The following is a 22,820-nucleotide window of genomic DNA, read 5'->3' as shown; positions in this document are numbered from 1 at the left end:
GCTCCTCGTAACTTAGAAGAGATGCAGAGCATAGCTGTCAGCGTTGATGCCAACCTGATTTCTAAAAGAGCTCGAGCTAGAGTTGAAAGAAGGACACCTTTTAAAGAAGAACCTTCTGCATTTGAACAGAAATTAGATGCTATTATAAAAGGAATGGATAGACATGGTGATAGAGTAGAAACAATTGAGAGGAAGTCCCCTTGGGATGGTCAACCGAGCAACACTGGGAGAAATCCAAATTTCAGGAAAAACCAGAACCCTAATGCTGGAAAGATTGGGCCTGACCAAAACATTAGGCCCCCATTCCAAGAAAATTATGCTGAAGCTTCAACTTTTAGTGAGCCAACAAAAGATACTCAAATTAACTTAATGGGCCTCAATAGTGAACAACAAATTTTCTTGACCCAAGATGACCAAGAGGCTCATACTCTTAATCAATTCCAAACTCAATCAGGTGAATCATTTTATTTTAGGGAGGGATATGATACAACCATCTATGAAGTTCACAAGCAGTACAATCTCAGGAGCAGGAGGATAGATGTCCCTGAAAACAATAAACAGAAAGATACCAAGCAATCAAACAAAGCTAAGATCAAGAACCCCCCTGTACAAACCCTTCCTAGAACAGATCCTAACCCAAATAATCCAACAGTTGAAGATGTATCAGACAATCAACAACCTTCAACTTCCACTCCTCCCAAGGGTAATGTGGAAGAACCTCTAGAAATTGAGTTGGAAGCAACTTCAGCTCATAACACCACTCCTGAAAAAGGAAAAAGCACTGAAAATACAGTAGACAAAGACAATCTCACGGTCCCAAATGTAAAAATTCAAACAGAAAAACCTTTCAACCTTGAGACTGAAATAGGCAAATTAAAGGTGGCCATTCCATTATCAGAATTGGCTAAGCATGATGTCTACAGAGATCAAATTAGAAGATCACTCCAGATTTCGGAAAACAAAGATGCAGTAAATGTCCTTGATGACCAACCAGAATTAATTTTTGGCCCTGAGATTAACGGAAAATCAGTAGATGGGGGGGGGGTCCCTCCTTTCTATGTAAGTCTGAACATTCATGATAAAATACTTCATAATGCCATGTTGATTCTAGTGCTTCTCATAACTTAATGCCTAAATCTGCAATGAAGAAGTTAGACCTAGATATTACAAGGCTATACAAAGACCTATTCTCTTTTGATTCAAGCCAGGTTAGATGTCTAGGTTTGATCAAAGATCTATGTGTATCATTAGTTCAATACCCTGCTAAGACAATTTTAATGGATGTAGTGGTAGCTAACATACCACCAAAATATGGCATGTTGCTGTCTAGATCTTAGGGTGCAAAGCTCCAGGGATCTTTACAGCTGGACATGTCCTATGCTACTATTTCCGTATTTGGTCAACCAAAGAGATTGAATCGAGAAACTTTAATGAAATATGTGGTAAGTAGCCAGGAAAAACCCCAGAATTTTCCCATCTATTCCATGCATTCTGACATGGAATCCTTCATTCTCTACAATGCTGAAGTTAATCCTGCAACTAATGTCAAGGTTTTAGCACTTGAACAAGAGAAAGTTATAAACAAAAAGTCTAGTCTTCAAATGCAAGAAATTGCTGAGAACAATGATATATTAGACACTCAGGAGAAATTAGATGAAATTAAAGAAACATGCCTTCCTATCAAGCAGATTAGTGAAACTCTTGATACCAATTATAAACATGAAATTATCTGGTACTTGGAATTTGATGGATCAGTAAATAAATTAGGGGTAGGAGAATGCGTTTGGATACATAATCTAGAAAATGATCATGCTGAAGGACATGCTTACAGGTTGAATTTTAGATGCACTAATAATATGGCTGAATATGAAGCTCTGTTGCTAGGACTTAAATTGATCAAAGGTTTAGGGGCAGTTAGGGTATCAGTTTTGGGAGATTCTGATCTAGTCATTCAACAGATAAAAGGAAAATTCCTCACAAATGACCCCAGATTAAGATCTTACAGAGGAGCAGCAATTGAGATCCTTAATACATTTATGGAAACACACCTTGCTGAGATTTCAAGGAAACATAATTTGCATGCTCACAGTTTGGCAACATTTGCCAGCACTTGTAAATTGTCATTTGAACCCAATCATCAGTTTACAGCTGAGATTAGACACAGGCCAGCCATACCTGACAACGTAAAAAACTGGCAAGTGTTTGACAATGATATTCAGATTAATAATTTCTTGACCCGAGAGAAAGAATTTTCCAGCACTAATATAGATACGGACACTGTTTGTGAAGTTGATCAAATAGATAAAATTGAAACAGACATTTCAACAGAAACTGCAACTCAAATACTTCACCCGACAAAGTTTACCAATGAAAAGTTGCAAGATCTGAAAGAAATAGACATCGATGAGGTTATTGAAGGAGAATCTGAAGTCATTAATTTAAAAGACAATTATTTGCCCACAGGATTAACTCCTTTGGAAGATTTCTTTGATTCTAATGATATCCCAAAGAAACCCAAGATGCAGCCTCTAAACGCAGACATTGAGGACTGTAACATAGGAACTGAAGAAAAACCTAAAATGATAAAACTATCCAAAACTTTACCCCCTGATCAAAAGCTTAAATATGTTGAACTGTTCAAAGAATTCCAGGATGTTTTTGCCTGGAGCTATGAGGATCTGAAATCTTGTGATACCTCTGTTATTCAACATGCGATACCCATTAAAGAAAATCAAAAACCATTCAAGCAAAAGTTGAGAAGAGTTAATGTTGTACTACTCCCCTTAATTGAAAAAGAAGTCAAAAGAATGTATGAAGCTAGGATAATTGCCCCTATCAGATTTTCAGAATGGGTATCTCACTAGGAAGAAAACAGGAGAAATCAGATTGTGTGCCGATTTAAGGAACGTAAATAAGGTTTCTATGAAATACCACTACCCATTACCTAAAATGGACCACATTTTACAAAGGGTAGTAGGTGCCTCTAGAATTTCACTTTTGGATGGGTTCTCAGGCTTTAACCAGATTCTAGTCCATCCTGATGACTAGGAAAAAACTGCTTTTACAACACCATGGGGAACTTTCAAATATGTGAAAGTGCCATTCAGACTTAAGAATGCAGGGGCAACCTTCCAACGAGCAATGGACATAGCTTTTGCAAAAGAAATTCACAATTTTCTAGTCATATATCTAGATGATCTTATTGTGTTTTCTAAATCAGATCAGCAACATTTAGATCATTTGAGACAAGTGTTATTAACCTGCAGAAAGTATGGTATTTCCTTGAACCCTAAGAAATCCTTGTTCGGTCTAGAGGAAGGCAAACTGTTGGGCCACATAATCTCCAAAGATGACATCAAAATTGATCCTGATAGAATAGAAGCCATTCTACAAATACCTCACCCCAGAAATATAAAAGAACTTCAAGCTTTCCTGGGGAAAATTAACTTTTTAAGAAGATTCATACCTAATTTGGCTGAACTAATTAGATTGCTGAATAAAATGTTGAAAAAGGATTCCAAGGTTAAATGGACAGTAGAAGCTAAACAAGCATTTGAAGAAATCAAAATGGCTTTGACCAGAACACCAGTCCTTACAAGCCCAAAGTTTGATAGAGACTTCATAATCTTTTCATTTGCATCAGAACACACCATTGCTGCTGTTTTACTACAAAAAGATGATCAAGGATGTGAAAAACCCATAGCCTTTTTCAGTAAAGCACTTAGGGATGCACCGCTAAAATACCCAATCATGGAAAAATAGGCTTATGCACTTGTGAAAGCTATTAAAGACTTCAGAGTCTACATATTATACTCTCATATAATAGCCTACGTACCAAATGTTGTTGTCAAAGATATCCTGACCCAAGAGGGGATTGAAGGCAAGAGAGGTAAATGGATTGCTACTATATTGGAGTATGATACTGAAATAAAGCCTACAAAGCTTATAAAAGGACAAGGATTGGCTAAATTCATGACTGAAACTAATTTCCAAGCCCTGGATATCAATGAACTGGATAATGAACAGGAGATGGTGACTCCACAAATCAGCCAGGCCTTCTTCGAATCACCTTGGTATGCTGATATATCTTATGTGTTGTTAAACTTGCAGGCTCCTCCAGGGTTATCAAGAACAAAGAAAAGGTTTTTAAAAATGAAAGCTTCAAAGTTTTGTATTTTAGATGGTGCTCTTTTTTGGAAAAATCATGAAGGTGTTCTATTAAGTTGTCTGATAAAAGATGAAGCTGACAAGGTACTTAAAGAATTTCATGCAGGGGACTGTGGTGGACATCTTTACTGGAAATCAACTACAGACAAAATCCTAAGGGCTGGATTTTACTAGCCAACCTTGTTTGCTAATGTCAAAAAGTTTGTCACTGCTTGCCATAAATGTCAAATTTTTGAAGGCAAGAGGAAACTTTTACCTCTACCCCTTAGACCAATTTCCACTGAAAGACCATTCCAACAATGGGGTTTAGATTTTATTGGGGAAATCAATCCTCCATCTTCTGGCCAACATAAATGGATCCTGAATGCCACAGATTATTTCACCAAATGGATAGAAGCCATCCCTTGTAGACAAGCCAATGATTCAGTGATCATTCAATTCTTAGAAGCCAACATCTTGTCTAGATTTGGCTGTCCTGAAAAGATCATAATTGACAATGCTGCTGCTTTCAAATCCAAGAGAATGATCAGTTTCTATAATAAGTACCACATTACCCTAGGCCATTCCACAGCCTATTACCCTCAAGTTAATGGTCTAGCTGAGTCCTCCAATAAAAGCCTGATCAATATTATAAAGAAAGTATTGGAAGAAAACAAGAAAAATTGGCATAAGAAGCTTATCAATGCACTATGGGCAGACAGGTTAACTACCAAGAGATCCATTGGAACTAGTCCCTATGAGCTGGTCTATGGTATGGAGGTTGTATTTCCTTCCTACTTGGGAATCCCTGTAATGAAATTACTGCAGGAAGTTCATGTGGAACCCAATGATATTCAAAGAAGAATAAATGAGACCATCCACTTGCAACAGACTAGAGAAGAGGTCTACCAAAGATCCCAAGTATTACAAGAAAAGCTCGAGAAGATATTTGATAAGAGGACCAAGGCAGAAGATTTTTACCTAGGGGAAAAAGTTTTAAAATGGGATTCCAGGAGAGAAGACAAAGGAAAGCATGGGAAGTTTGACTTCCTATGGAAGGGACCTTTTATTATCCAGGCTTCACAAGGAAACAATACTTACTTTCTGAAAAGCTTGGATGGTACAGAAGCAGAAGATGGACCAGTGAATGGTCGGATGTTGAAACACTATTTTGATCAGTTGGTTAATATATACTCACGCTAACATGTACATAAGGAAGTTGCAAAAAATTTTGAAAAACAGTAAAGGAACTTTACCATTCTTTATGCTGCTTCATTTCAGTTTATCAGAAATTGCAAAAGAAAACTTGGGAGAAGAAAACATATGAGCAAACATCCAAGCAGACTATCCAAAACAGATGTACAGTGGTTTGAAAGCAGTTCAGGAATAATGTGTATTTTACATGATCCTTTTGTACAGTTTGCTACGTTAAGCAAAGGAAGATTTCAGAGCACAACAAGAGTTTTTCATAGGCCATCTGACCTGCTGTTCTTGACTTTCCACCACGGAAAGTCATCCCCAAGTGGAGCCAGTGTTATGCTCCTATACCAATAGGTGTCATATTTCATGATTGACTTGGTTAGCTCTGCAATATGTACATACCTTTTCTTGTTGCAAAGGTCTTCCGTATTTTGAAAAATCAAAAAATTAAAAAATTAAAAGAGGGTATACCCTAAGAGAAAAATCAAAGGGCAAAAAGAATAAAAGTGGTCAAAAAAGTGAAAGAAATGAACCCCAAATAAAAAGGACCAGGAAAGTGTGCAAGTCCAAATGCCACTACTATTTCATTTTCTGTGAATAAAGTATCATGTGCAGTTTGTTGAACTTTATGTTGTAGTTGATCAATGGCCAAACAGCTTAATCTTGGCCAGTTCATGTTTGAATTTCCTGTTTTATAGATAGAGAATAAAAATCTGTCCAAATTGTTTAAACTTGGCAGATAAGTAAGTAGGTAGAGAAGCAAAGGAGCTCAACTGTTTAACCTGAGCCCTTGGAAGAAATAAGTCCAGACTTAGATAGGATTTCCATGTAAAGAAAAGAAAAGCTGAAAAGGGTTTGCTAGTCTAAATGCACCCTTGGAAAAAGAAGAAAAAATGTTAGGTACAGTAGGGTGGGTAGACAGTTTTGATGTTGCAGAAAAAGACTTGTGATTGATTTTGTCTCTCAGAATGATAATCTTACCTCTATCACAGGTACTATGGTAGAGGCATGACTAACTCCCCGCATGTTTTTTTGAAATCATTTACTAACTTCGCCAGTGATAATAAGATCTGCTTAATATCACCAAACAACTCCTTCCATTCATCTCATTTCATAAAAAGCCTAGGTAAAACCCCTTTTACTTAAGAAAATGTACAAATATCACATAAAAACCCCTCTTTTCCCCTTTAAGCCTGAGTTTCCTAACATTAAACTTGGTGCTTTCAGTCATTTTCCATATTAACTTTTATTATATAATTCCCTTGCAAGAATACCCTTCCCCGTATTAATGTAAATATACAATAAAACCCCAAAGTATTAATATCCTACCCCCTGGTCGAATACGACTATAGCATTATGTTTATCGGGGATTAATAGATTTATTTGAAATTTATTAACAACCCAAACCCCACACGCCATATGGGACTAATTAACCTCTGGTTAATAAACGAACCATCACCCTCGAACCAATCAAACCCACCCCGATATTATTAAAAAACATTATTTAAATATATCGGGCCCGCTCCTTAAGCCTCCGCCATCTCCGATGCCTGTCAGTCGTCAGATCTGGGCCCGCTCATCCAACTGTCCACGCTCATATCGTGCCCCCCCTTCCATCCGACCTTTAACTCGTAGGGAACCGGCGGTATTACTCCCGTACCCTTGCCACGCGTCAAGCTCTTGCTGCGATCACTACTCCCGGCCCAAAACCACCAAACCCCAAAAGTGGTGCGGGGGGAAACTGCTTAACACCCTCCGCTTCACGACAAAATGTCACATTGTTGTGATGTCAGCCGCACAATAAACACCAAAAAGCCCCGCCAAAGCCAAAATTTTATTAAAACCACGATAAAATGTCATCTTCGTCCATTTTTTCTGCGCACTATTTTCATGCAGATACATCCAGTCCGCCACCTGCCCAAAAAACTCTAGCATCCTGCTCTGCAGCTCGTCCTGCAACCTGCGAATTACATGGTTCGCCTTTAAAAACAGGTATTTACCCCAATTCACTTCTCGAATCGGTAATTTCATTATTTTCTCTATGAATTCTATCCAAAAAGAGCCAAATTCAAGTAAAATCAGTCCGTCGCTGCCATACCAGGACACCCAAAACAACTATTTTGCCCATTTTTCCACAGAAGCCCGAAATTCCGGTTTGAAAACACAAGAACCAAACATGGAAGCTCCCACAACCCTGAACGTCGCGCCCCTCAATGCACCCCATAAGGACCTGAATTATTTGTCTTTAGCTGACAAAGATTTCCAGATAAAAGAGTTAGTTGGTGACATGAACCATCTCCAGGCTTTCTGCCAAGTCAGGGACAGTCACCTAAACAACTCTGATATTTTTGGAATATGGGAATCCAACCTCCCCATATATTTCCTTCCCTCTGTCTATGTTTTCCCAGATATTATACACCAATGCTGTGCCAAATATGACCCTGTCCACAGAGCAGTTATGTCTCCTTCCCAGACTGTGCTTTTTTACATAACTGCTGAATCTATAAACCAAATGCTACAGTTTCACCCCACTCAGCCTCTTGCTCCTCTTACCATGGGATTTTTACTTGAACAGGCCTCTAAATTACCCAATTCTGAGATAACCCATATTGCTCAAATGTTCATGCAACCAAACTGCCAGCCTACAGGCCCACCTCCCTATTTGTATGTCTGGTTCACAAAAACTAGAAAACTTATTGTTGACATGATATCCTTCATCTTGGGATTTAATACCAATGAATATGTGGATGACATCACCCTAGTCATGTTGTCAATATTTACTCCAGGACAGCCCCCTGCTGTCAAATATGATTATGCCACTTTTATTGCCAATAAAATCCATGAGCAATTCATAAATCTGGACAGAGAAGGAGTCTTTAAGTACACCTCATTCATATACCACCCTCTGCTATATCATCATCCAGACAACTTTTCTTTCCCTATTAGGAGGTTGGACTCAAAGGGAAATCAGAGGTTTGTGATCGTTTGGAGCTTTGTATTCCATAGAACCTATCAATCCCCTTATACCTATATTGAGTTCATTGACCTATTTGTGCACCCAGCCTCCACCCTGTTGATAGGAGCTCCTCCTCTTAGAATTTCTGGTGACATGAAAAAGATTTTATAGCTTTCCAAGCAGTATAAGATAGGTGACTGGTACCTGTACCAGAATCACAGAGAAATTAGAATATATGGCTGTGAACTTTGTCCATTCAAATTGCCTAAATATGTACTTATGAGGCTGTTTGCATTAGAGTATTTTAGGCAACTCATTAATGCAAAATTAACCCACTTTTGTAATGCAAAGAAAAAGGCTCAACTAAGAATAAAAATCCAATTAGGCCCTTATATCATCCATGCTAGAGAGGCCTGGGAAGAAGCTGACAAGATTTTAGGAGAACAGTTCAGATTGAAGAAAAGCTTTTGGTGGGTGCCATATGACCCAAATAGTTTTATAAGTGACAGAAGAGTAAGAAACAGGCTGTCAGTTTATGTTCATCATAGCATCCCAGAAATAGAATAGTATGCAAATCAGGTGAATGGGTAGAAGGGACCTTAATTGAAGAAATTAGTGAGCAAGAAAAGATGGAAAAAGCTATGAAAGATTTAGATAAAACCCTTGACCTGGACTCTTTTGGACAGGTATCTTTCAAGCTACCTCAGCAAATAGGAGTTGGTACATCCTCCGCAGGAACTTCTCAGCAGCCTGTACAAGAAACTAGCACACCAGTTACAGGGAATTCAAAGGGCAAAGAAGTGGTAGATATAGAGCATCCTATAATGGTAGACCAGCTAGCAATGTCAAAAGAACAGAGTCAGGGGGAAATTCTGCCAACCCAAACAATAGCACTAGAAATCCCTGCATTACAAACTCCTCTAAATGAGGAACAAAGCAAGAAAAGAGACAGGGAAGACCCCACACCTATCAGTGGACCTGCAGAACAGCCGGGTGCAAAGAGGCAAGATTGAATCCTCTATCAGAGGATGAAATTATTGAGGAAACCACTGACAGTCTAAGAGGTGAGAGGGTAACCAGCCAACAGACTTCCCCAGTGATAGAGACATCAACTAGCTCACATAGGCAGGAGCTAGAAAGGCAGCAGAGTGTGGAAGTTTCATCCACTAGGCCACAAAGCAAACAGGCCTCGGACATCAAAAGGACATTCACTAAGATAAAGGCCAGGAACGATCCACTGAGGCTTCAAGTTTACAACTAGTATCTTAAGATGGCCTCCACAAACCAGTAAAGATTAATGTCAACATATGACATAAAAGAAGGAAAGATGATAATGAGTTACTTTAAGCCCAAGATGCAACAACCACAATCAGCAGCTGACTACATCAGGACAAATCTGGAGGTCTTCGCCAAGGATATTCATCCCATGGACCAGATTGAGCTTCATAAATAGATTGGAGAGATGGTATACTCCACACTGGCTGATAAAGCTATGTTAGCTCATAAATTACAAAACTCCTTGAATAATACCTCTGCTCATTTAGATTTAGAGAAGGCTTCTTCTCTAGAAAAGGACAACAGGATCAAATCCTTGGAGGAAATTATCATTGAACTGGGACATGATCCCAAAGATGCCAAAGGCATAAAGGCACCGATGAAGAAAAAGGAAGAGGACATTGCTGCCCTAAGAAAATAGCTGAAACTGCCTCCTTCCATGCACCCACAGACTACAAAAGTTGTACAGTAGAAATCCGAAGAGGATATGATGGACTTGCTTGTGAAACTCAATGAAAGATTAACCAATACTGAGCAAGCACTGGAAAAAGCACTAAAGGAAAAGTAGGGAGAGTCGACCTCCCAACCACCTGAAGAAATCCCTTGTAGAAATTTTGAATAATATGACACTTACTCACAGAGATTATCCCGATTATACACTATTGCGGAATACATGCATAATACATAACCTCCTCTACGTTGATCATCAATTTTGGGGAATTAAAAACAATGAAACATCAATTGCATGCGCACATTAACACAGTATGTAACCCGGGGAAAGCATACAGCTGAAAAACCCACACTATTTGTATATTATAATTATTGAGAACATGTAACAATACATAGTACAATACTCCTCACAAGTACTCAATACTATCTCCACCTGTTACACACAAACTAGCTCAGATCTAAATCAATCACAGGTTCAAATCTCCTCCACTGCTTGCCTGCCTCCACTGCGCAATCCTTCATGAGAATAGATGAGTATGACTGATCCAAACTCGTATTTCCTTGGTTGAACCACACAATCCTCATTGGCAATACTCAATCCATTGATTGTGCAAATATCATGCACAACTATAGTCACAACTGATAGCAATCTCCACCTCTGACACCTGTCTCCACTGAATTGTCCATGCACTGAGTTAACTGATGTATTCTTTAGTTTCTTTATGAGTTAATAATTAGTGAATTAATTAACAATTAATTCAAATCACTCATCACTAGTGTATTTGTAGTTAAACTAAATACAACTAGTTCAACCAAGTCAAACTGAACACAACTCCATCAACTCCTCAATCAACTCCACCAAACTCAACCACATGAGTTCTAACTGAAGTCCACCATGCAATAGCTCAACTAACTCATAATAAAAGCGTATTTCCTTCTGACAGCTGCATGTGCCACATCTGTAGCTCAAACTGAAGTGCTCCAAGAGGATAAGATAATGTTTATAGTCCAAATATTATTAAGAGCTAATAATATTCGACTGTTCTATTTTTAGCCCGGCAGTAAAAAAATAGAAACCGCCCATATGTCTAAAAATAGAAGTCCATCTATTTTTACCAACATGACCAATCATCCACAAATAGCATCCTGCAACTCATAGACCATGATCCATATGTCTAAAAATAGACAATCTAAAAATAGACTTTGCGCCAAAAATAGCCTGCAGGCCCACTTAGTGAAGGCGACTTCTTTCCACTAAGCTCCATCATCTTGTTGCATTCTCAACACTCCCTCTCAACAAGATATGGATTATCAGCAACCCCTATCCTGCCTCGGTGGTATTCGAATTTTCTCCTAGTGAGCGCCTTTGTCAAGATATCAACATCCTGATCCTCCATTGGAATGTATGAAAGTAACATGATTCTCTATTGCACACAATCTCTGATATGCTGGTACCTGATGTCAATGTGCTTAGATCTATCATGAAATACTGGATTAATGGAGAGTTTAATGCAACTCTGGTTATCACAATAAATCACTGTAGGCTCCAAGCATGAACCGAACAACCCGACCAGGATCTTCCTCATCCATATAGCCTCGCATGCAGCCAAACTTGCTGCCATATACTCGGCCTCTGCTGAACTGAGTGCCACGGATCTCTGCTTCCTATTGTACCAAGAAACTGTTGTCGACTCGATACTGAAAATCCCTCCAGAAGTGCTCTTTCTGTCCGTTGGGCTCCCTGCCCAATCTGCATCTGTGAAGCCACATAGCTTCACCTCATCCTCCTGTCTGTACCACAATCTATATCTCGATGTGCCTCTAAGATAACGCAATACATGCTTGCCTGCCTTCCAGAAGAGCTTGGTTGGCTTAACCATAGCTTGTGAAAGTTGGTTAACAACATAACATATATCGGGTCATGTATTGACCAGATACATAAGCGACCCCACCAACTCTCGATAAACAGTGGCATCCACTACTTCTGCTGAAGTAGCATCCTCCTTCCTCCAACCTCCAGGAAGAGGAGTACCAACAGGCTTGCAGCCACGCATGTTGAACTTCTCCAGTATCTCCCGAGCATACTTACCCTGAGAAACAAATAGTCCATCACTGCGCTGCCAAATTTCCAATCCCGGGAAATAATGAAGGAGGCCCAAGTCCTTCTCTCAAACTCCTTAGCAAGATCATCCTTGCATGAAAGTATCAACAGCTCATCACCTGTTATAATCAAATCATCGACATAAAGTACAATGATAAGCAACTTACCCTCCACCACAATCTGGTATAGGTTAGGATACGCCTCACTCTTGGAGAATCCAAGTCCGGTGAAATAACTGTCTATTCGTGTGTACCAAGCACGTGGTGCTTGTTTCAACCCATTCAACACTCTCTTGAGCCTGCACACATGCGACTCGCTGCTGAAGATCTCGAAACCTTCGGGCTGCTCTATGTACACCTCCTCCTTAATGACTCCGTTGAGGAACGTAGTCTTCACATCCATCTAATGAATGTGCTACCCCATCTGCGCTGAGAGAGCAAGAATCGTCCGTATGGAAGAATAACTTGCGACAGGTGCAAAGGTCTCCTCATAATCGATCCCCTCTATCTATGAAAAGCCTCGGTCAACAAATCTTGCCTTGTACTTCTCCACACTCTCGTCAACTGCCTGCTTCACTTTGTAGATCCATCTCGAACCCACCACTGATTTCCCTTCCAGTCTTGGGACAATCTCCCATGCACTGTTTCTGACAATCGAATCATACTCTTCCACCATGGCATCTACCCATGCGGGGTCCTCCACAGCTTCCTCGAAAGAGGATGGCTCAGTCACGACACATATGCTCACAAGAGCCATGTATCCAGTGTACCGATCAGGTGACTATCTATGTCTACGTTGAGCTGTAGGTGGTCCTACAACCTTCTCTGCATCTTGATCCAGTCGCTCAGCTTCTGTAATGCGCTTTCGCCCTCTGATGGTTGGTGCTGCATGAGTGGTCTCTTCCACTCCATGAAGTTCGTCCAGTGGCTAATCCACATCCTGAAGCTCATCCTTAGGAACTAATAGCTCCTCATGTACATGCAAGTGTGGCTCCCTCTCAAGTGAACACTTCATGGCTTTCTCCTCCTGAAATTTTATATCTCGTCGCACAATAGTCTTGAGACTATTTGGCAAATACACACGATAGTTGTGGGGCGTATCAGTGCACCCCACAAATATCCCAACCTCTGCAGTCGGCTCCAGCTTCTTCTTGGCATCCTTTGTCACATGCATGTAAACGTTAGAACCAAAAATCCTCAAATGAGAAATATCAGGCCTCTTACCAGAATAAGCCTCCTCGGGTGTACTCATGCCAAGTATCCTGTGAAGACAACGGTTCTGCACATATTATGCAGTATTGCATGCTTCCGCCCACAAGTGAAGGGGTAGGCCCTGATCATGCAACATTGCCTGTGCAGCACCCACGATTGTTCTGTTCTTCCACTCAACAACCCCGTTCTGTTGTGGGTTATGGGGAGCTATGAGCTCTCTTCGAATTCCTTCTGTGCTGCAGAAGTCCTTGAACTCGCTACAGATGAATTCACCACCATTGTCGCTCCTAAGAGCCTTCACCTTCTTCCCCGACTCCTTCTCGACCAGTGCTTTGAACTCACAAAACTTTGAGTATGTCTTGCTCTTCTTCTGCATGAAGAAGATCCAGCACTTTCGAGAGAAATCATCAACAAATATCACATAGTACCTATGCTTTGTTGTCGAAGCTACTGAGAAAGGTCCACACACATCTATGTGAATTCTCTCAAGGATTTTCGTGGCGTGACTATCCTTCCCGTGAAAGGTGGCTTTCACAAATTTTCCCAAGGTACACCCCTTGCACTGATTTGACTGCACAAGAGTGCCTTTAGGAAGCCCAGTAGTAATCTGCTGCAGTATCTTCAAGGCTCCATGGTGAAGGTGGCCCAATCTCCTATGTCACAGCTCGCCATCATCCCGGCTCACCAATCCTTCTGCCTTGCATGCCATTGCTGCGCAACCATCTACATGCAACTGATAAAGGTTCCTGACTCGAACCCCTATCTTTCGAGTTTCTCCAATTGTCTTACTGCGCAGGAAAGCCTTTCCCTCGCTGAAAACAACATCATATCCCTTGTCTTCTTACATTGCCACAGAGATAAGATTCTTCTTCAATCCTGGAACATGCATCACTTCCTTCAATACGAAGGGTTTATTAGACTCCCTCTCAAAGGAAATGGTACCGATACTGGTCGCACTGTATCTACCATCATCGCCCATCTCGATGTGCACTCCAAGATCTTTCTCCTCTAGATCAGAAAACAAATCTCGATCTCCTGTCATGTGAAAAGATGCACCATTGTCCAAGAACCATACCGATCCCATCACACTTGATACCAAGCATGCAATCAACGAAAAATCAAGCTCAAACTGCGAGGCTAAGGCCTCTCCCGCTGTAGATCCAGCAGCTTGCTTATTTTTCTTCTTCTGCGGACAATTTGTGGCATAGTGTCCGTGCTGGTGACAGTGAAAGCACTTCACCTTGGACATGTCCTACTTCTTGCCTTTCGCACCAGACTGAGAAACTTTCTTGTTCTTCCCCTTCTTTGCTTTGGCAGCCAAAGCGCAATTTTCTTCATCAGTTGCCTTTGATGAAGATCCGTCCCTAGTATTCCGCCTGATCTCCTCCTGCACAAGATATGACCAAAGTCTCTCCCATCCCAGCAATTTCTCCCGACCATTGACAGAGTCCTGATAGGAATGCCAACTCTTCGGAAGACCAAGAAGAGCCAAGCTCACCAAGTCCTCATCATCGACAGTCACCCCCACACTTCCCAGCTCATCCCTGCACTGAGTGAACTTCGTGAGATACTTGGGCATACTGTCTCCTTTCTCATACTTAATGTTTCTGAGTTTATCCTTGAGCACCAAATTCCTCTGGTCGCTCTTGATTTGGAATAGATCTTTCAACGCTTTCCACATCAAGTATGGAGAAGCCTTTCCATGCAGGTTGGACACAATGTGATCCTTCACGCCCTCCAACAGAATCCTTAGACACTTTGCTGGCTTCTTTTGCCAAGCATCAACTTGAGCAGTATCAGTAGGCTTTGGGACCTTAGCCTCTATGAACTCCTTCAGCCCATTTTCATCTAACACCGCCTCCATCCTATCTTTCCATGCAATATAATTCGAGCTACCCTCAAGGGCATACTCCAATCGCAATCCGTTGAAAGACATTTCAACTTTGAGACAAAGAAAACACTGCTACAAATTCGAATTCCATCAGCTCAAAAATCAACCGCTTCTGATCTAAAATTCATGAGAACAAAGTATTTCTCATACAGAGATTGACTGTATGGGCTTTTACTGGATATCTCACCTTCCAAAGGAAGGATGAATCCAGAGGCTACCTGGCCCGATTACAGACTCTGCCTGAAGAAATAAAATGTAAACACTTTCTGAATAATAGATCTGATGATCAACTACTCTGATACCATGTAGAAATTTTGAATAATATGACACTTATTCACAGAGATTATCCTGATTATACACTATTGTGGAATACATGCATAATAAATAACCTCCTCTGCTTTGATCATCAATTTTGCGGAATTAAAAACAATGAAACATCAATCGCATGCGCACATTAACACAGTATGTAACCCAGGGAAAGCATACAGATGAAAACCCCACACTATCTGTATATTATAATGATTGAGAACATGTAACAATACATAGTACAATACTCCTCACAAGTACTCAGTACTATCTCCACCTGTTACACACAAACTAGCTCAGATCTGAATCAATCACAGGTTCAAATCTCCTCCACTGCTTGCCTGCCTCCACTGCGCAATCCTGCATGAGAATAGATAAGTATGACTGATCCAAACTCGTATTTCCTTGGCTGAACCACGCAATCCTCATTGGAAATACTCAATCCATTGATTGTGCAAATCTCATGCACAACTATAGTCACAACTGATAGCAATCTCCACCTATAACACCTGTCTCCAATGAACTGTCCATGCACTGAGTTAACTGATTTATTCTTTAGTTGCTTTATGAGTTAATAATTAGTGAATTAGTTAACAATTAATTCACATCACTCATCACTAGTGTATTTGCAATTAAACTAAATACAACTAGTTCAACCAAGTCAAACTGAACACAACTCCATCAACTCCTCAATCAACTCCACCAATCTCAACCACATGAGTTCTAACTGAAGTCGACCATGCAATAGCTCAACTGACTCATAAGAAAAGCATATTTCCTTCCGATAGTTGCATGTGCCACATCTGCAGCTCAAACTGAAGTGCTCCAAGAGGATAAGATAATGTTTATAGTCCAAATAATATTAAGAGCTAGTGATATTCGACTGTTCTATTTTTAGCCTAGCAGTCTAAAAATAGAAACCACCCATATGTCTAAAAATAGAAGTCCATCTATTTTTACCAACATGACCAATCATCCACAAATAGCATCCTACAACTCATAGACCATGATCCATATGTCTAAAAATAGACATAGTCTAAAAATAGACTTTGCGCCAAAAATAGCCTGCGGGCCCACTTAGTGAAGGCAACTTCTTTCCACTAAGCTCCATCATCTTGTTGCATTCTCAACATCCCTGCAGTCACTACTACCCCCTCCACACTTATAACAACATTGCCTCCCACTATCCCGACATCAGCAGCAGAGGTCAGCACAGGTACATCAGCACCAGGCAGCAGTACCAATATGAGTACAGAGGAACTGATAAGAGCCATGGAAGAATTAAAACTACAAGTGTCAGAATTGAAACTGGTGAAGGAGCAATTGCCAAAGGTGGAAAAGAATTATGATAAATCCAAGATGAATGTGGCAGAGAAAACAAGGGAGGTCAAAACATTAGAGAACAAAGTGAGATCATTAGAAAATGATCTCTCTATGGATAAAGCTCTAGCAGAAATCAGAGGAATTTTGTGGACCAACATCAATCAATCCCTTAGTAATGTGTGGAGGTCTATCCAACTCATTTATGAGCAGATTGACTTGACAAGAGCGGCCCAAGTGGAGATTCAAAAGACAAGAGCTTTATTGGGACAGATGCCTGAACAAGCTAATCGGCTGATACATTTTTTGAACACCAAGACCAACGAAGAACTGGAAGCACTAGAAATTAGAGACAGAACAGGCACCATTCTAGAAATCAAGAGAGTTCTAACCATGAGAACTCTAATGCAAAATTTGGAAAGGAGATGCCAGGACATGCAGGTAGAGATTAATTCTTCATAGAAAAGTTTACAGTCTTGCATAAAAAAGGTTTGCCAAGTCCTTTGGGAAGTAGTGATCGTCTGATGAAACACATAGACTATGTACATAAATTGAATAAATATACTGCTGATCAAATCACTTCATCAACGAGTGCTTCAGGAGTAAAAGCACTTCCATCTAGCCAGGCCCTCTACGACAACCTGGAAAATTTATTCTACAATGAGCACGAGGTGAAGCATCTGTTCACCATCCCACCTAACTTCTTCAGATATACAGAGACTAACGAAACTTTAAGGAAGCTTCAGAGACATAAATTACTAGAACCGGAGTGGTGGCAAAGTATGTTAGAAATTCTATAAACTTATCTTTGGTATCTTGGTGAATTGAAAATTTTAGACCATTTACCATAATGTGGAAGACAAAAATAAATGAGAGTCATACTGGTCAAAGTATATCAAATCAGGGCTAAGGAATATCTAGGAAAGACGGAGCAGCCAGCACAGAGTATTAGTGGAATACAGCTGTAAATTGACTCACACAGCAGCCAGCGCATCTGGCAAAGCTGGAGTAGCTAGCGCAACATCAGTTATGGTTTCTCTGTTATCGAGACTATTTGTCTCTATCTTTTGTAAAAAAAACGATAAGTCATCACTAGATATTATCTCCATGAGATATTTTGTAAGATATTTTTCTATAAATACCCCCCTTAACGAAGTATTTGTGGTGGGTGGATATTGATAGTTACTGACTGTAATACTGAAATTTTCTAGAATAAAAGGTTGTTGGAGCCATTTTTGTCTGGCCTACTGGATGAGGAATTAATGCTGAGGACTTGTTATAGAATTCTTGAATAATCTTATGGATCAATAAGTCCCTTCTAACTAGTGTTTTACAGTTTCTACGTTTATTATATCATCTATGTTTCATGGTCTAAATAATAGAGAAAAAGAATAATTAAGAATTTGCTTGACTGCACTCTGTTGTCAATCTTTATTATTTTACATGTTTTCTTCAGAATTAGAATAAGCAGTGAATTCTTAATTGCTCCTGTTTCCCCTGATTTTTCCCTGTTGAGCATTTGTTGAGGAATTCTTAATTGCTCCTTAGTAGTAATCAGCCATTTTCCCTCTGTCAAATATGATGAAGGATTCTTAACTGACCTTCACGCATTTGACTCCATTCCATCAGATTTCAGCCTTTCAATTGTTCCATGTTTGAATATCTTGCTCTGTGATGCCATCCTTTGTTTAGAAACCAAATCCAGGAAGTTATCCTTCTTTGACTCCATCATGCCCAATGGACTGAAACTTTTTAGTTTTACCTCACTATTCTATTGAATCCTTCCAACCAAACTCAAAACAAAACCCTTGTACTTTATAGCTAGCCTAACACATTTCAAAACAAAGCTAAATCATAAAGAGAGAGCCCTCTCTAGATGTAGATTGGCTAGAATATGTATCTAAAAGATTGGTCTGTGGTTACCTCGATCATATTCCCTTTCTTACAACTTTGGGGAACAACCTGAGTAATAACACACAATACGGAACACAAAGCAATTGTATTGTCCACTTTCCCCATCTGATTAGTTTAGTGAGTCCAAATGGGTAAACTCATCGATATTTTCATGTTTTAAGAGTCTGAAAAGGATTGTAAAAAAAGCGACTCTATGCCCTATCTAATTAGTCTAATGAGTCTAGACAAGAAAACTCAGTGGTATTTTCATGTTTCAATAGTCTAAAAAGATCATAAAGAGTGACTCCATTCCTCATCTGTGTAATTTAATGAGTCCAGACGAGACAACTCGGTGGTCTTTTCATATTTCGAGAGTATGAAAAGATAGTAAAGAACGACTCCAGGGTAGTACATTTGTCATAGTTGTTAATCAGGTGCGACAAAGGTTTAATAGTATACCCGAAAAGGTTCCTTTTACGTAAGTTAATCTGCTGAGTCCAGATAAATAGAAACCTATGCTCAATAGATGTTTGCCTCATTTTGTTATGAGTACGAGGAGATAGAGGAAACTCGATATTCGTCATAAAGTTTTAATGAGTCACGCGACGACAAAGTCAATAGATCTTCATTGAATTTTAACGAGTCAAATGAAGAAAACTCGAGGTATCTTTTTCAGTTTAATGAGTGAGGAAAAAGAGGAAAATGAACCGCTCATTTCTTCTTCGTAGATTTAATGATCCCAAAGAAGGGAAAAATTTGGGGACTTTTTTTTATTTAAGAGCAAGAAATAGTCCCAAAAAAGAAATCACTCATATCGTCGTCGTATGTTTTTAACGAGCCCGATGACAAAAACTCGGGGTTTCTTCGGTTTAACGAGCGAGAAAAGTTCCTAAAAAGAATGCTCAAAGCTTCTTCATAAGTTTTTAACGAGATTGAAGAAGGAAGTGGGGTTTTTTAAATATTATGAGCGAGAAAAAAGTCCCAAAAAAGAATGCTCAGTTGATCTTTTTCACTTTAGTGAGCTAGAGAAAGAGAGAAAAAGAGTTGCTCAGACCATCGTCGTAAGTGTTTAACGAGCCCGGTGATGAAAAACTCAGGGATTTTTTAGTTTTAGAGTGAGAAGACATCCCATAAAAGAAAGCACTCATTGAGAATCGAACATGGTCATTTGTGTTGTTCAACCCTGAAAGTTCTTTCATCAAAACATGAGCAATTTTTGCCAATATGGGGTCATGGCGCATGACAAATATCATAGGAAATGGACTACTTCTACTTTAATGACTTAAATTAAGCTAAGTCATGTCTCCAAAGTGACTATAAGGTAGTTCTTGAGCCTCCACTTTCACCATTTTCTATGAGAGCTATGAGAGTGTTTTGGAGCTAAAGAGGAGTAGATTTTCCACAGACAATTGCAGGTGATCCGGGTGACCATTCGACATGTCGTGAGTCCAAGGTAGATGCCAAAACCCTAATATTTCATTATTGAACCTTTTTAGTTGCTTTTGGGGTGTATTTTTAGACACTTGGGGAGCCCTTGATCATTTATTGCGCATAACGCCCCCTTCCAGGCTTGTAGGGAGCGTTAAACGCCCTTTACGACCTCGAGGAGGGCATTAATCCTCCTTGTTTGCCACTATTGGGGGAGTTAGTGCATGAGGGTGCACCCCAAAACCCCAGGCAGTGATTTCTTAAGCTTTTTTCCCCATTTGCATTGATTTTTGGGTTTATTTGTGCAGGGTTTGAGCCATTATGACTAGTCTATGGACAGAACGAGCCCATGATCGACAAGAATTGTTGATCCGAAATGATCCATCTTGCATACTTGCATTGCGTCGACGTGGTTTGATGAAGTATGCACAGTTGGACTTGATGAAAGGTCAGGAGGACCTTTTGAGTTGGATTATTCAACTTGTAGGTTTTAACCTTGAAATTACCTGCATACGAATTCTAAAACACAGAAAATAAACAATGCGAGAGCATAACACATAAAACACATATACACAAAGATTTTCCCCTAGATCCCAAAACCGGAACTACTAGCTTGATTTTTCATTATGTTCCTTTCAATGTTACAATACATATTTATACATGCCGAAGCAATACAATGGACCGTAAAACCATCACGTCCAAAACCATGGACCGAAAACCATCGCGTCCAAAATCATGTGCAAAAATCATGCACAAAACCATAGGTGGGTCCGCCCAACCTAACATAGGTTCCAAAACCAAAATTTTATGGGGTGTTGCCCCGGACCCCATAGAGTGGGGTTACGGGTACCCCTCAAACCCCCTATGACCTCCCCCCCTCTAACCCCTGGGTAACTACATGGGCTAGTCGTGGAAAGAATATAACACAACCCAACATTCTCCCACTTGTTGTTTCTTTCCACAAGGGGCCACAAGAGAGCTTAGTCATTTATCCAGCCCTGTAACGCCCATTGTTTCTCTACACCAAGATAACTTCTCAAAGCTCACATATTTTGTCAATGCATCTGCAGTATTCTTCAAAGTGTCCACCTTTACCAGCAACACCTTTTTGTCTTCTATCATATCCCTCACAAAGTGATACTAAACATTAATGTGCTTTGTCTTTGAAGATATGCAGGACTTTTTGCCAAGAAAATTGCACTTTGGCTGTCACAGCCTATCCTTATAGCTTCCTGTACTAATCCCATACTTGAGCACAATCTCTGCAACCAAACTACTTCCTTGCTTGCATGAGTGGCTGCCATGTATTTTGCCTCTGTAGTTGATAGTGCCACTATAGATTGTTTCTTACTCATCCAACTGACTGCACCTCCAAATAGGTTAAACACATAACCACTTGTAGATCTTCTCTGATCCATATCTCCAGCCCAGTCTGCATCAACAAAGCCACAAATATCCAATGCTCTGTCCAATCCTGGTCTTCCTTGGTAGCACAAACCATAATTACTAGTGCCACACAAATACCTGGAAACCCGCTTCATTGCTATCCAGTGCTCCTTCCCTGGTTTTGACATAAACCTGCTCAATACTCCCACTGCATGTGAAATGTCTGGTCTAGTACAGAACATTGCATACATTAGGCTACCGACTACACTTGCATATGGAACACGAGACATGTCCTCTTCCTCTTCTTGTGTCTTGGGGCACTGTTCAACAGATAACTTCACACCTATAGGAATAGGAACCTTCACCGGTTTACTATCCTGCATATTAAACCTCTGTAGTATTGTCTGGACATACTTCCTCTGGTTTAATCAGAGCTTCCTCTTTTCCCGATCTCTTTTAATTTCCATGCCCAAAATATAGTTTGCAGCACCAAGATCTTTCATGTCAAATTTGGAGGACAATTGGATCTTCAAATCCTGGATAATTTCTTTGTCATTTCCAACCAACAACATATCATCCACATACAAGACCAAATAAATAACATGGCCACCAATTAATTTAAAATACACATAGTGATATGCTTTGCTTCTGGTGAAGCCAAGTCCCCGTATAAATGTATCAAATTTCTGATACCACATCCTTGGTGACTGTTTTAACCCATACAAAGACTTCTTAACTTGCATAACAATTCTTTCTTACCCTTCACCGCAAAGCCTTCAGGTTTCTTCATGTAGATTTCCTCTTCCAGATACCTGTGAAGAAATGTTGTCTTCACATCCATTTGTTCTACCTCAAAATCAAAAGCAGCAGCAACAGATAAAAGTAATCTAATAGAAGTTACCTTGGAAACAGGAGAAAAAATATCACCAAAATCAATTCCCGGCACTTGGGAATAACCTTTTACTACCAACCGAACTTTGTATTTCTCCACTTTTCCTTCTGCATTTGTCTTCTTCTTAAACACCAATTTGCTTCCAATGGGTTTCCTTCCAGCGGGCAACTCCACCAGATCCCAAGCCTCATTTTTGTGCAAAGATGCCATTTCATCAACCATGGCCTCTTTCCAGAATTTGCCATCCTCTGAATCTACTACTTCCTTCACAGTTCTGGGATCATCATCAGTAATAGATAAATCAAAATTTGAATAGAAAGCAGATGGACTATACCTTTCTGGCTGTCTTCTTTCTCGAACTGATC

This window comes from Pinus tabuliformis, chromosome 5_2, assembly GCF_031772625.1.
Source record: "Pinus tabuliformis cultivar Carrire ecotype Pingquan chromosome 5_2, CPIR1, whole genome shotgun sequence".
NCBI lineage: Eukaryota > Viridiplantae > Streptophyta > Pinopsida > Pinales > Pinaceae > Pinus > Pinus tabuliformis.
Note: the sequence above shows the minus strand (reverse complement) of the source record.